This window comes from Pelodiscus sinensis, chromosome 1 (assembly GCF_049634645.1).
Source record: "Pelodiscus sinensis isolate JC-2024 chromosome 1, ASM4963464v1, whole genome shotgun sequence".
Taxonomy (NCBI): domain Eukaryota; kingdom Metazoa; phylum Chordata; order Testudines; family Trionychidae; genus Pelodiscus; species Pelodiscus sinensis.
Window position 1 is genome coordinate 8,208,152 of NC_134711.1, and position 12,889 is coordinate 8,221,040.

The 12,889-nt window shown below is 40.6% G+C and overlaps 1 protein-coding gene across 27 annotated transcripts in view; it reads left to right on the forward strand.

The window, feature by feature from the left end:
* The window catches only part of LOC112545341 (uncharacterized), a 292,857-nt gene that overhangs the window by 201,842 nt on the left and 78,126 nt on the right, over positions 1-12,889 (forward strand). For 11 of the 27 annotated variants that reach the window (XR_012903086.1, XR_012903084.1, XR_012903083.1 and 8 more), the window contains 2 exons: positions 10,209-10,289; positions 10,551-12,889. The exon at positions 10,551-12,889 is cut by the window's right edge and continues 15,261 nt beyond it. The exons of 3 other annotated variants lie outside the window; for them this stretch is intronic. The gene's annotated coding sequence lies outside the window, so the exon portion shown is untranslated. 13 more of the 27 variants (XM_075925813.1, XM_075925828.1, XM_075925820.1 and 10 more) reach the window with 4 other exon arrangements.

The window sequence follows — 12,889 nt, forward strand, 5'->3', positions numbered from 1 at the left end:
ACTCCTCTCCCACCCCGGAGCCCTTAAAGAGGTTGACTCTGGCCACAGTACCTGTGCCAGCTCCAAGCCTGCCAGTCCAAAGCCAGCAGTCACTGCCCCTGACCCAGTGGCCCTAAAACATGAGCCAGCAAGCCACTGGCAGCCAGCCCTCCACCGCTCCCCAGGGGCAGCCTGCCAGGGCCTGGAGAAGGCGGGCACCTTCCTGATCCATGGTGGAGATTAGGGTGGACCTTACTCAGGTTTGGGAGGGATGCCCCCAACGTCCATTATCTCTGCACTAGACGGAGGAACGCAGCCATCTATGGCAGGATAGCTGCCAGCCTGGCCACCAACGGCCACATGCGAACCCAGGAGCAGGTTCACATGAAAATCAAGTTGGTCTGGCAAGACCCCCAACCTTGAGCCTTGAGCTTCCCCTCCCCCTTCTTCTCCTTGCTTCCCTCTTCCACCTCCCAGGTTTCCCCCTCCCCTCTCCCACCTCCTTTCTCCAGTCTCACCAGTTTCATCCCCTCCCCCCCCCACAGTTTTGTTAAATAAAGAGAGTTTGTGTTTATGAAAATATGAGTATTTTATTTGACATCAGGAAGGGAGCTGAGAGGGTAAATAGAATGATGTGGGGGAGGAATGAGGCACAAGCCCCCAGTGGGGCAGACCAGGGAGGCTCTTAGTGCGCCTCAGGGTCGAAGCTCTCCCGCAGGGCCTCCTGGATACTGACAGCCCCCCAATGGACCTCCCGGATGGCAGCCTGCAGAAAGTGCAGTCAGGCTCGCAGTAATGCGTTCATGAGTAGCACCAGAGTGCCCAGGGGCCGCTCCGGCTCTATGTTGCAGAGTGCTGTGGTATTTCGAGTGAGGGCAACCAGAGCATGCAGAGACACAAATGCTTTGCTGTCCCTCATCGAGGTAGGCAAGCAAGCAGGGAAAGCTGAGAATCGGCTGCCCGGGGTAGGGGTCCCTTTAAGCATAAGCCTCAGATAGCCTCAGGCAGCAGCCACACAAATAAACTCCTGACCTGATGCCCTGCTGGACCTCATTCTGGCTGGCCTTCAGTGCAATTCAGTGTCCACTCAATGTGGATGCGCTATTTCGAAATAGCAAAACGCTATTTTGAAATGCATTTTGTGTGTAGATGTGTTATTTCGAAATAAGCTATTTCAAATTAACTATTTTGAAATAAGATATTTCGAAATAACACTGTAGTGTAGACATATCCTAAGAGACCAGAACTGCCGATTGGTCTTCTCCTCCCATGTCTCCTGGAATCCACCGTCTTTGGGGTCATCTTTTCGGGATGAGGCAAGCTTCACCCCCTGATGGCAGGCTTCAGAGACATTTCTATGGGGGACAGCTTACTGAATTTTCCTTACAAAAATCTCTGTTCATTCCATTGTCCTCGCCTTCAGGACATTTGGGCTTAAGGTAGGTCAGCATCATTATCCCTGTTTTATAGACATTTATGTGACTCGCCTGGGTGACAACAAAACAATCATGCTAGAGTAGGGAATGAAATCCAGGGCCTCCCAGTTTAAACACTTCGAAACTGTTACATTGTGCCTTAGCAAGAAGACTCCCTTCCGTTCCTCAGAAACATCCTCCATTTGAAAACAGAGGAATTTGAATAATTGACCACATTGAATTTGGATAGTTGGATGGGATTGGACTATGGCAGGTAGCCTATGCTGCTACCATAGTGGCCACAGTGCCATTTTAGGGTATGTCTACACAGCAAATTTATTTCGGTATAACAGCCAAGTAGCTTATTTCAAAATTAATGTGCTGTGTAAACGTAGTCTTAGTGTGCTAACTAGAGCAAAACTAAAGCAGATACTGAGCTGGAAATTACACCTCAAGCTGTAGTGCAGACCTACCCTAAAATGGCACTGTGGCTTCCAGCAGGTCTCTCTGCACCTGTAACAGCTGAATACTAGAGCATTTATTTTTCTTCCACTCAGTGGATGTAGGTGATTGCTGAAACCTATGCATCACAAACAACAGTGTCTTTCATCTGTTGTTTACACAGAAGGGTAAATAAATAATGTAATTGCATAGGCAAAGAAATTGAAGCCTATACCTGGACTATTGAACCAAGCTATATTCATGGTTCTGGCCTATTCTGTCCAGATAACAATAGGTGATGCATTCACTGTGCAGATCTGATAAAGAGAAGAGAAAGATAATATGGGAACAGTGGAATCATTATGTTTCAAATGCATCTGATTTGTATTGCTTATGGAATGTTTGCATATTCAGAGCAGGGGGAGTATTTGATACTTTTTCTGCAACAGGATTATTACTGTATGTAGCCAGTTGTTAGGGAGCAAATGCCCACACAGAAGTGCACTCTGTGGCTTTCAGCAATACTTGCCCTGTGATTTGGGACTGGGATATCAGTTAAATGCAACTGGTACTGGATTAAGAGCCCTGAAAAGAGTGACATTTCCATAGCGTGAATTGTGGTACTGTAAGATTTCCCATCCTGCCCTCTCAAAATGTTTCAATCCTGAGTTGAAGGTGACTTTTGTGGAGAGGGCAGATCAGTCAGTCCTTGGCCTCTGCTGAGATTGTCAACAGTCAGAAGGGTAGTGCTCAGTGGTGATTGTGCTGAAAGCTGTTCTGCCTTGGAGGGCAGTGTCATTCCATCCACCGTAGGCAGACGTGTGCCTTGCTCCCTTTCTGTAGGACCCCGATTCTGCTGCCGTTGAAATCAGCACTTACTTTGATATTGATTTAAGTGGGACAAGATCAAGTCCAAGGACTAAGTCCAGTGTTAAGGTGACAGAGATAAATTTAAATTCTATGGAAACCAGAGGTATGAAGCCATGGCAAATACTGATGACATGTTCATAGTTATAGAGGTGTTGAACTGACTTGTCCTTCTTGAATGGGTATCAAAGATTACATAGGGCTGATCTAAGTTTGATGTAGTACAGTTCAAAATGGGTTGAGTTGAAATAAAGAATTGCCAGTACTTCTCCAACAACAGAGTGGGACACCAAAGGGAGAGTAATGAAGATGCCAAATCTTAGTATCTCTGCCAAGCCCAGTAAAGCTGGATTCAACTAGGCACACTGTGAAGCATATCCAATGCTAGAAGTAATATACCTATGCAGAGCCTGATTCAAAAGGCTATGGATCACTGCTTACTTGTTGTGCAAGTGCTTGTGACTGCACTACCAGATGTAAAGTGCTTGACTCTTGGGGAAAACTAGCCCTTGCCATGGAAGGAAGCAGGGTTTCCATAGAAGTCTGAATCTTCACCCTTTCTTGGATTTTGCACTAGAAGGTACTGAGCACCATCAATGGATTTTACCCAGTAGTGGATTCATGAGTGAGTGAACTGCATTTTGTATCCATATCTGAGCCCTCAGAAATCACATCATTGGACCACTCTGTTGCTGCACCCATCCTTTGCCTATGCAGCTGAAAACTGTTTAGGTCTCACAAGAGTCCTAAAACATGCAGAGGTCTAATAGAACTGGATGTCTTATCATGCTTGACTTTTCACATGTCTGATCATTCTCTCCCACCCAGCCTCATTATTTTATCTCCAAGGGCTCGGTTTACATAGACAGACCGAGACAGACTGTAGTGGGAGATGTGGGAAGCAAAAAGGCAGTGCCTATGTTGTGTTCTGGGGTGTTCTGCCTCAAAGGGCTGAAGAAATGTGTGGCATGCATTCCTTTGTGCCTGCCCTCATGCACCAATAGCACAAAAAGATGGCTTGAAGTGAGGCCTCCTCATTTTAGGGTTGTGTATGGCTGGTGCGCTAGCAGGTGTGTGACTCTTGGATGCATAGGTCAAGTGAGAAAAGATTCTCTGGAAACCCTCTGTTCTTCCACACTGCTACTCCCTAAGGTCAAGGTAGATTTTAGCCCTATGATAGAGACACAGAGGAGGGAGCTGGGGGCCTCTATTGGGACTTTTTACTGGTTTTGGGAACAGAAACAAAATTGGTTTTAAATATGAAACTTCTTTCTGACTATAAATTGTGGAAAGGACTAGCCTGTGAGGAGCAACCACTGAATCAGCTCTTTCAAAATAAAGAAAACCATAAATAAAGAAAACTCTGCCCTTTTCTAGAACCATCTGTTTGAGGACCATACTTTAAATATGTATTTGCAAAGTTGTAAACAGAGAAGCATTATCTCCAGTTCACTGACAGGTAATTTTGGCATTAGCCTTAGTCTCAGTTTTCAAAAGTGTTTGCCTAACTTGGGGTGCCTTCATTTTTGGTGTCTGTCTTGAGACATCCCTACTTGCTGACCAACAGCAGCTGTCATTCACTTAATCTGTAATTAATTGTGTGTGCTCAAGAGGTTCTGCACCTCTCAAGCTGGGAACCCCAAAAATAAGACCTCTAAAATTAGAGGCTTCTTTCAAAAACGTGTGTCTACGGGATTTACATTTAGCCATGCAGTCAGAAGTGGCAGAGTTGTGATTACAAAGCAAGTCATCTGACTCTAGCTACTACTGCCCAATCAATATCTTCTTCAAGGCAGCTGGCAGGGCCTGCTGAGTCTTTGAAAGAAGCCAGGAGTTAGCTGTTCAGGTATAGACTTAATATGTACCATTACAGTGTGTTGTGTTCAGTGTATTTTTAATATGCTTCAGACCTCATTGTTTCTAATGAAATTTCTGGCATTAGTTTGAGAGTTTCTGATAAAGCCCTTATGAAATGTGAATAATACTTTCAGTTTACAGAAAGGCATTATATTGGTATTGAATTGTCATCTCTCCATGTTGGTCACAAGTGATGAATATTTTTCTTTGGTCCTGCAAGGGGTACTGTAAAGCTGACTACACTAGCTCTGTGCCTGTCAGGGGAGCAGAGTATTGTCTATGGTCTTACAATTATTTGGGAGGCTTAGCATTCTCTACAGAGTGTGACAGTGTACACTACTAGGAGGGCATATTTTCTAAAGCACACAAATGTTTGTGCACTAATTTGGTCCGTGTGGACCCTGTCGGTACACACTAAAAATTCTTAATGCATATTAATATAGAATTGTTCAAACATTAAAGCACACTAGCCAACCTTTAGTGCACACTAGCAGGATCTACATGGACCAATTTATGCACAGAACATTAACGTGCTTTAAAAATCACACCTCCATAGTACGGATTGTTGCACAGTATAGACAAGCCCTAGACAATTTTGTCTTCCCATATACAGAAATTTTTAAATACATTTGCCATAAATATTACTGCATCTTTTTATCCTGCCTTTTAGTGACCTAGACAAGGAACTTTTAAATACAAACACATACAAACATTGCTGAAACTTTGGGCCGGAGATGGATTCTTAAGCTCTGTGTAGCCTGATCAGGCACTGATTCAGAAGGATCAAGTTCTTCAAAAGTTTCATTGCTAAAATGTGAACTGAAAATTCTTTAATTCGTGCCCTAAGGCCTTTAACTTGATTCCTGGTAGATGGAATTTATTAATGATTCATGGTTAATGCCTCTCCTCTGTGGAACTGAAAGCATTTTACAAACATGTAGGGTCACAACACCATGTTTCACAGAGCAATTTAGTTATTTATCTATGGTCCTGCAAGATGCATTGGCAGAGCCCCATGTAGAACCCAGTAATTCTAATTCTCAGATTTGGAGTTTAACCATTAAATTTTTTTTCCTACTCATACAGTTAATTGGACTCCTCTCTCCCCCAGTCCTTACTAGTTAAGGTCCTTGAATGAAACAGATCAGTGCAAACTCTTCAGAAAACTGAACTTCAGAGCCCCAAGACACAAATGAAGGATTCTTATTATCAGGCCTGTAAACAGGCATGAGTCCCACACCACTGGAACTTGGCACAGGCATATACTCAGTGGGTTATGATCCAAATTTAATCCCTTCTTGGAAGTTTGCCTTTATCATACCTTTGGTACAAAGCATTGAGGCAGGACTGCACTTGTAAATGTGAACTTTAGCTTGAGCACACTGTTAGTAGGGTTTCTCCTTGCAAGTCCTCCTGTCCTGTCTCTAGCTTTTTCTCATTACATAGGTGCTCTCTAACCTCTGTGCATTGGAGCTGGTATGGCCCATCTCATCAACCTGCTGGAGTGAGTCAGCAGAATAGTTCTGCATCTTCCCACAAACTCCTAATACCTGCCATCCAGTCCCATCACTATTGAAATTTGGCCTTCACCATCCGTTAATGTAGTTCTTCATTAAATTGTGCCTTCATATGCTGATTGAATGAAATCACTTCCTGTGCTTCAGGGGTTCATTCAAGAAAGACCTGCAACTTATTTATAAAACTCTAGCATTAGTAAGTAATCTTTTCAGAGGTTATCTTTTTAATGGTTTTTACCGTTGTATTGTATTAAATCAAATTAACTAATAAAGATTTTATGATGTTTCCATTTTATCTGTGACAAGGGTTAAAGATAAACCTTTGCTCAGATTGTGTGATTGTTCTGTTGAAAGCACGGTGTTTTTATAAGAAGCAGATGCCTACTATCTATGTGCTGTTTTCTGGGTTGGTTATGATTTTATGACAGGAAATTCTTGTATGCTTGTGCTAGTGGGATATATCATGTGATTTTATGGTTGTACTATAGAAAGCCTTTCATGTGTATAATTTTATGAAGGTATGACAAGAGAATTTTCTTATAACTTTCATACTGGCCTAATTTCTTATAAAGGGAATGTTGATGTTTTGGAGGCCTTTGTATTTTTACCTAAGAATAAATCCAGCATGTTCATTTCACAATTAAATAGCCACCTGAGCATTGAGTGATATTTAGGAAAACTTATAAACAACTTTATATAAAGGCACTGTTATTATATGATTGATGTAGTAAAATTTGGTGTAAAAATGTTTCCTGGCTGATGATTGTAGTGTATTTTATGGGGACTCTTTTCAAGGCTTCCCGGGCTCAGAATGTGACCTTTTCTTCTTCTTTCTTCTATGTGTTTTTGTTTTAATTAAATGTTTCATTCCCTCTCTCTCTACCCCTCCTCAAATATTTAGAATCGCAGAAAAATAGGGATAGAAGGGACCTGAAGAGCTCAACAAGTCCAGCCCTCTGCACTAAGGCAGGACCTGATAAACCTAGGCCATCACTGGCTGGTGTTTGTCTAACCTGTTCTTAGAAACCTCTAAGTCATCCTAGATCCCCTTCCCCTACTGCAACTTGAGACCATTGCTCCTCGTTTTGCCATCAGTCACCACTGAGAACATCCTCTCTCCATCCTCTTCGGAACACTCCTTCAGGTAGTTGAAGGCTGCTATCAAATCCCCCCTCACTCTTCTCTCTGCAGACTATATAAACCCAAATACCTCAGCCTCTTCCCAAAAGTCTCATGCTCCAGCTCCCTTATCATTTTTGTTGCGCTCTTCTGGACTCTTTCCAATGCGTCCACATTCTTTCTGTAATGGGGGACCCAGAATTGGATGCAGTATTCCAGATATGGCCTCATTAGTACTGAACAAAGGGGAATAATCACTTTCCTAAATCAGCTGGCAGTGCTCCTACTAATGTACCCCACTATGCTTAGCCTTCTTGTCTACAAGGATGCACTGTTGACTCATATCCAGCTTTTCAACCACTGTAATCCCCAGGTCCTTATTTGCTGAACTGCTGCTTAGCCAGTTGATTCTCAGCCTGTAGCAGGGCTTGGGATTCTTGTGACCCAAGTGCAGGATTCTGCATGTGTCCTTGTTGAACCAGATCAGACTTCATTTGGCCCAGTCCCCCAATTTGTCTAGGTCACTCTGGACCCTCTCCTCCAGCGTATCTTTCTCTCCCCCTACCTTAGCATTATTGTAAAGCACTTCACATTTGAACTTCAATTTGAATTTGAGGTACATTTCAAGGTGATTTATAGCATCCTGTGGACTTAGCTTCTTTTCTCTTTTTCTGCCTCTTTTCCTCTACTGTGGTCATTGATGCAGATAGTCTGAAAGATAGTCCTACATTTGAATATCAGCACATTCTGAAATAATGGAGAATCCATAACTTGATAATTCTCTTGCTTTGTTGGTCCAGCAACCTAAAACTTTAAATCCTCAAAACTCATTTGTTCAAGTGTTTGTTTTGAATGTAGGGAGTGAGCTATATTTATATCATTGTTAAGTAGAGGGTGAGTTTTGGCTAGCTTTTGTCTACAGTGCACAAAGTTGGGTTTGTACATGCACCCACATAGTTTGGGATAAGCACATGATTAAATATGGAGAAAGAACAATTATTTTATTTATTTTAGGGAGCTTTTACCTTTCTCAGAGTTTTTTTCCCTCCTTTTTAATGAGATGGATTGTTAAAATATGTTAATCTGACACATGGGGAAGGGTGAGGAAATGCATTGAGATGTTGAATAATTAGATCATCTCCTATGCACGAATAAATCCAAGTATTAGACAGGAACAAGAATGTTCTCTCCCCAATTCTAACCTTCTCCCCTCTCACGGATGCATAGGATTTGCGTCCTTTCTGTAAGCAGACGTCTGATCTTAAGTATTAAAGTTTGTAAATTGCTTTGAAGATTCTAAGTGATGCATATCAGTCTTGCCTTTTAATTTCCTATCTCTTATTTAGAGGTTGAAATCTTAAATTAGGGTGTTTGAATATATAGGGCTACATCTCACTGTTAAAAATAAATAAAAAACTTCCGCTATTACTGGACGAAATCCTTAAATCCCTGAATTGTTAATCAGTCCTTTATGCCCAAAGATAGTTTGAATTTGGTCTTGAGTTAAGGACCTGATAACTTGTCCCACAGATATCCAACATCTTTTTCATTTTCAATTTAAAACACACATTGTGTTCTGTATTTCTTAAAAGGTACATTGCTAGTTACAGCAGTTGAGCTATGGTTTGCTGTATTAGAGATGTATTTATGGGTCTAAAATGCCATTTTTGTAGAATACTGAAAGTAACTGTTTAATAGTTGGAAAGCTTATTAAGGACTGATCCTGAAACCTTTACTTACATAAGTAATCCTACTCACTATATTGGGCTTACTGGCAGCATACATATCTCTTTATTGTCTCTTACTTTAACCAGTTCCTTCAAAGAGTTAACTTTCTAAGCAACCGCAGATTAGTTCTTTTAGTTGTTTTAATTATTTTTCTCGTCACGCACAGTGAAGGTCTAGTGTTTGTGATTTTTTTTTTTGTCCTCCCTTCTCTGCTGTTTCAAATATGCTGGCATTGAAAGCTAAAGTAAAATGCTGTCTATTTGCCATATTATCTTAGCAGATCTTCACCTGTTTCACAGTTTAATAATATAGTTTCTTTTATTGCTTTTCTTTAGGATAGTTTGGGCATATCAGTATTTTACATTTCTAAAATGCATTCATAGCACTCTTAAGCAACTACTCACTACCAGAGTGCTTTCATGTACTTGCTACTGACTAATTTCCTTCTCTATAGCTGACAGGTGACTCAGAGTAAAAGCTGGCAGATGGATATACATTAGAATGTGTCCAGAGCTTTCTGAGATGAGTTTTGGAATTTTCATGAAAGTGGGAATTAGGTTCAGGATATACCAGTGGCACACAGCACTCCGTGGGAGTGTAAAATAAGAGGAAACAGTTCACAACGAGTCATCTTTTGGTTGGATGATTCAGGGGTCTGCTGTTGGTGATCAAAAAGGCACGTGGCTGACTACAGTCTTTGTATGCTATTCAGAATGCAATCTGTCTCTAAAAATTAATTCCACCATTCTGATTCTTGTCCAGTGAATCATTTCCAGAAATGAATAGCTGCAGTTGCTGGAATAGATATTGTGATAGTCCCTTCATTTACAACAGACGGGTTTTGAAACGATGACTTATTGTGCAAATTTTTTCAGGATTAGAATTAAAACTGCTTTAAAATAAATGTATGTCTTTGTGTATTTTAATAAAAGCAAAAGTTAAAAGCCTCTCAGTTTCCAAACGATGTAGGACTATCTGAAAGAGCTAATTCTTGGAATCATAGCTCCGTTGGCACTAGCTGGTGATTTCCTGTGCATTTCCTGCAAGAAATGTTCTGTGATGTGAGTAGGTGGTAGTTAAGAGGTTGTTACGAAACCAGTTTTCAACCAGACGTCTTGAGTCGTAGATTGGGAAAAGGGATACAGCTTTGAGTGTTGTCTCTTTGTTTGAGCAGGATAGTTGTAATGCACATGCTGCATATGCTGTGTTTGTGTGGAGCAAGAAATATTTGGAATATATCTAATATTCCATTATGTATTTTTCTTTGTGTCACTCCACTTTGTAGTTGAAACATGAGACTGTGGACTAAGACAACTGGAAGTAGTGAGCATGCTGAAGGAGGAATTTCCTGAATGTATCTTTAACTGTAAGTAGACATGAGAGGCAAAATGGAGTTTCATCGATGACTAATGTCTATACCAAAACCAGGGGATTATTTGAAGCAAATTGGTTCTGTTCAGAAAGAAAGATGGGCTACCAGTAGCAAGAGATAGTAGGCTTTTCCACCAGAAAATGGGCATTTCAGGGAATTGCTCTGGCTGCCAAACCCTAGGAATTTTTGACCTACTGACTCAGATATGGAGAACTAGGAAAACAGTCTTATTGTGGTTTCCTTTGTTGATGACAGATTCAAACGACACATGTGATTATGTGAATGTGGCTAATAGAAGAGAGGTGGCTCTACTGCATGTTGCATTCTGGATTTGTTTTGTGCCTGAGAGGAGTTGAATTCCTGAGCACTGGAGATCTCAACATATTTGTGCTGGCTCTGCTCGTGACAGTATAGTGGTAAGTTTAATTAATTCTCATTTTTGTTGAGTCACTGATCCCCTTTTTACTAACTGTGTCAGTAGCACACATATTGTTGACCTTTATTCTGAACTGGAATGTTTTGAAAACCAAATGAACATTTTTCAGTGCTTGAGATCAACTTTAACAGGGAAGACCGATTGGAGTCCCAGAATTTAAGGGTATTTGATCTGGAGCCAAACTTTAAGGCTCAGGCCCATCTCCGATAAAAATAAAAAGAACCATATAATCACTGTTTAGACTGTTGTTTAGTTTTGATTAAACTGTTTTTAGTGGTCATGGTAACTAGCAGAAGGGATGGCTGAGTATTCCATCCAACAGGCTTGGAATAGATTTTTCTCATAAAGAAGCCATCATTTCTCTTTCCAGTGAATTACAGAGAAATTGCTGAAGAGGATGCTTTTGAATTAAATATAAAAAACTAATACTAAATATGGACATCAAAATCAAATTATATTTTTTCGTAATAGTAGTGTATACCCCTGCACTGTTAAGTATTTCTGTAAGTTCCAACAGAGACTTAGCAATTAACGGTTTATTATGAAAGCATGAATAGTGTTGTCTAACAAAGGGACAGTAGTGTCTAATAGATAGATTAGAGGATGAGACGCAAATTTTCTGAGTTCTATTACTGACTCTGCCGCTGTTTGTGTTAGTGCTGTTGGACAGGTTATTGACTCTTAGTTACCCATTACTAAAATGGGAATGGTGATGCTACTCACCTTTATTAATGTGCTTTGATAGCTATCAGTTGTACGTATTATATTTTCCTTCTTCATATAAAGTTGATTTTCTGTTATCCAAAGCACTTGTAGCATTTTAATTACTGAAAACTGTTTACAAATATAAATGAATAAGTAGTACATTTCAGAGTGATAGGTCTAAGCATGGAAGTGATATTTAGCTAATCTATCTCATTACCACTTGCAATGCTGTCGATGTGTTGGCTCTGGGATATTAGAGAGTCAGGATGGGTGATGTAATAACTTTTATTAAACCAGACTTTTTTGGTGAAAGTGATAAGCATTCAGGTTTTCAGAGATTTGGGAAAGGTATTGTGAGACTCACAGCTAAGTAAAAGTCAAAACATTTTTAGCATAAGGAGTTAACGTATGTTGCAAGACACCATTTAAGGCAGGGGCTACTCAACACACGGCCCGTAGGCCACATGTGGCCCGCCACCCATATGTGGCCTGCAGTACAGTTTCGGTTTACACAGGGCTCAAGATATGGCCGGTCGGTGGGAGACAAAACAAAAAAGTAGTCACCGTAATGGTCTTCTGTTGATATGCGTTTTAGTAGTTAAATTCTTGGACTGTCATTGCTCATTAAAAGTGCTGTCATATGGGTGGAAATTGGGTAAATATTGCATTTTATTTATATCAACGGAACTGATTTAAATGGGGCCTGCGCATTGTGTAGTCTTGCCTTAATCTTTGTACTCATGCCCGTCAGTGTGAAAGAAGCTGTTTGCATATAGTTGCATATGTATATGAAACCACACTTAAGTTGCAGCCTTTGGCATGTGCTGTGAGTATCAAGTTGAGTAGCTCTGATTTAAGGTGAAGTGGGCACTTAACATCTCTGCAGTCCTAGGACAAAGGAGAGTTAATGGGTTACACTTGATTACCTTTCCCAGACCTGAAGAAGAACTCTGTGTAAACTAGAATGCGTGTCTCTATTATCAACAGAAGTTGGTCCAATAAAAAGTTTTTTTTCTCTTGGTATTTTTTCTCTTTCCATGCAAAAGAAGTCACTGCTGATGATGTTGCTTAGTGATCCCAGAGAAGACTTGGGATTCACTATGTATAATTTTTCTTCTTCTGCATATATGACATAAGGAAGGTTCATGTTTCCAAATGCAATTGATGGCAGAGTTGAAATAAGGCTGCTCTCTTTTCTTTACTGAAATGGCATCAAAGAATACTGTTTAGTAAAGGTCTCTACAGCACTATGAAGTAAAGGATGGAAGTAAAAATGCTAAAGTGTAGTATGTATCCCATGTCTCCTTTTATGTGATGCTTCCTTCACATCTTAGTATAAGAATTTAAACTATCCACTAACTTGCTAGTGAGTGATTCCACCAGAAGGAGTAGGCATTAAGGTCAGAAAAGTCATTTGCTGTGGTTGCTATGTGGGTTTGAAAAGCCTAAGAAG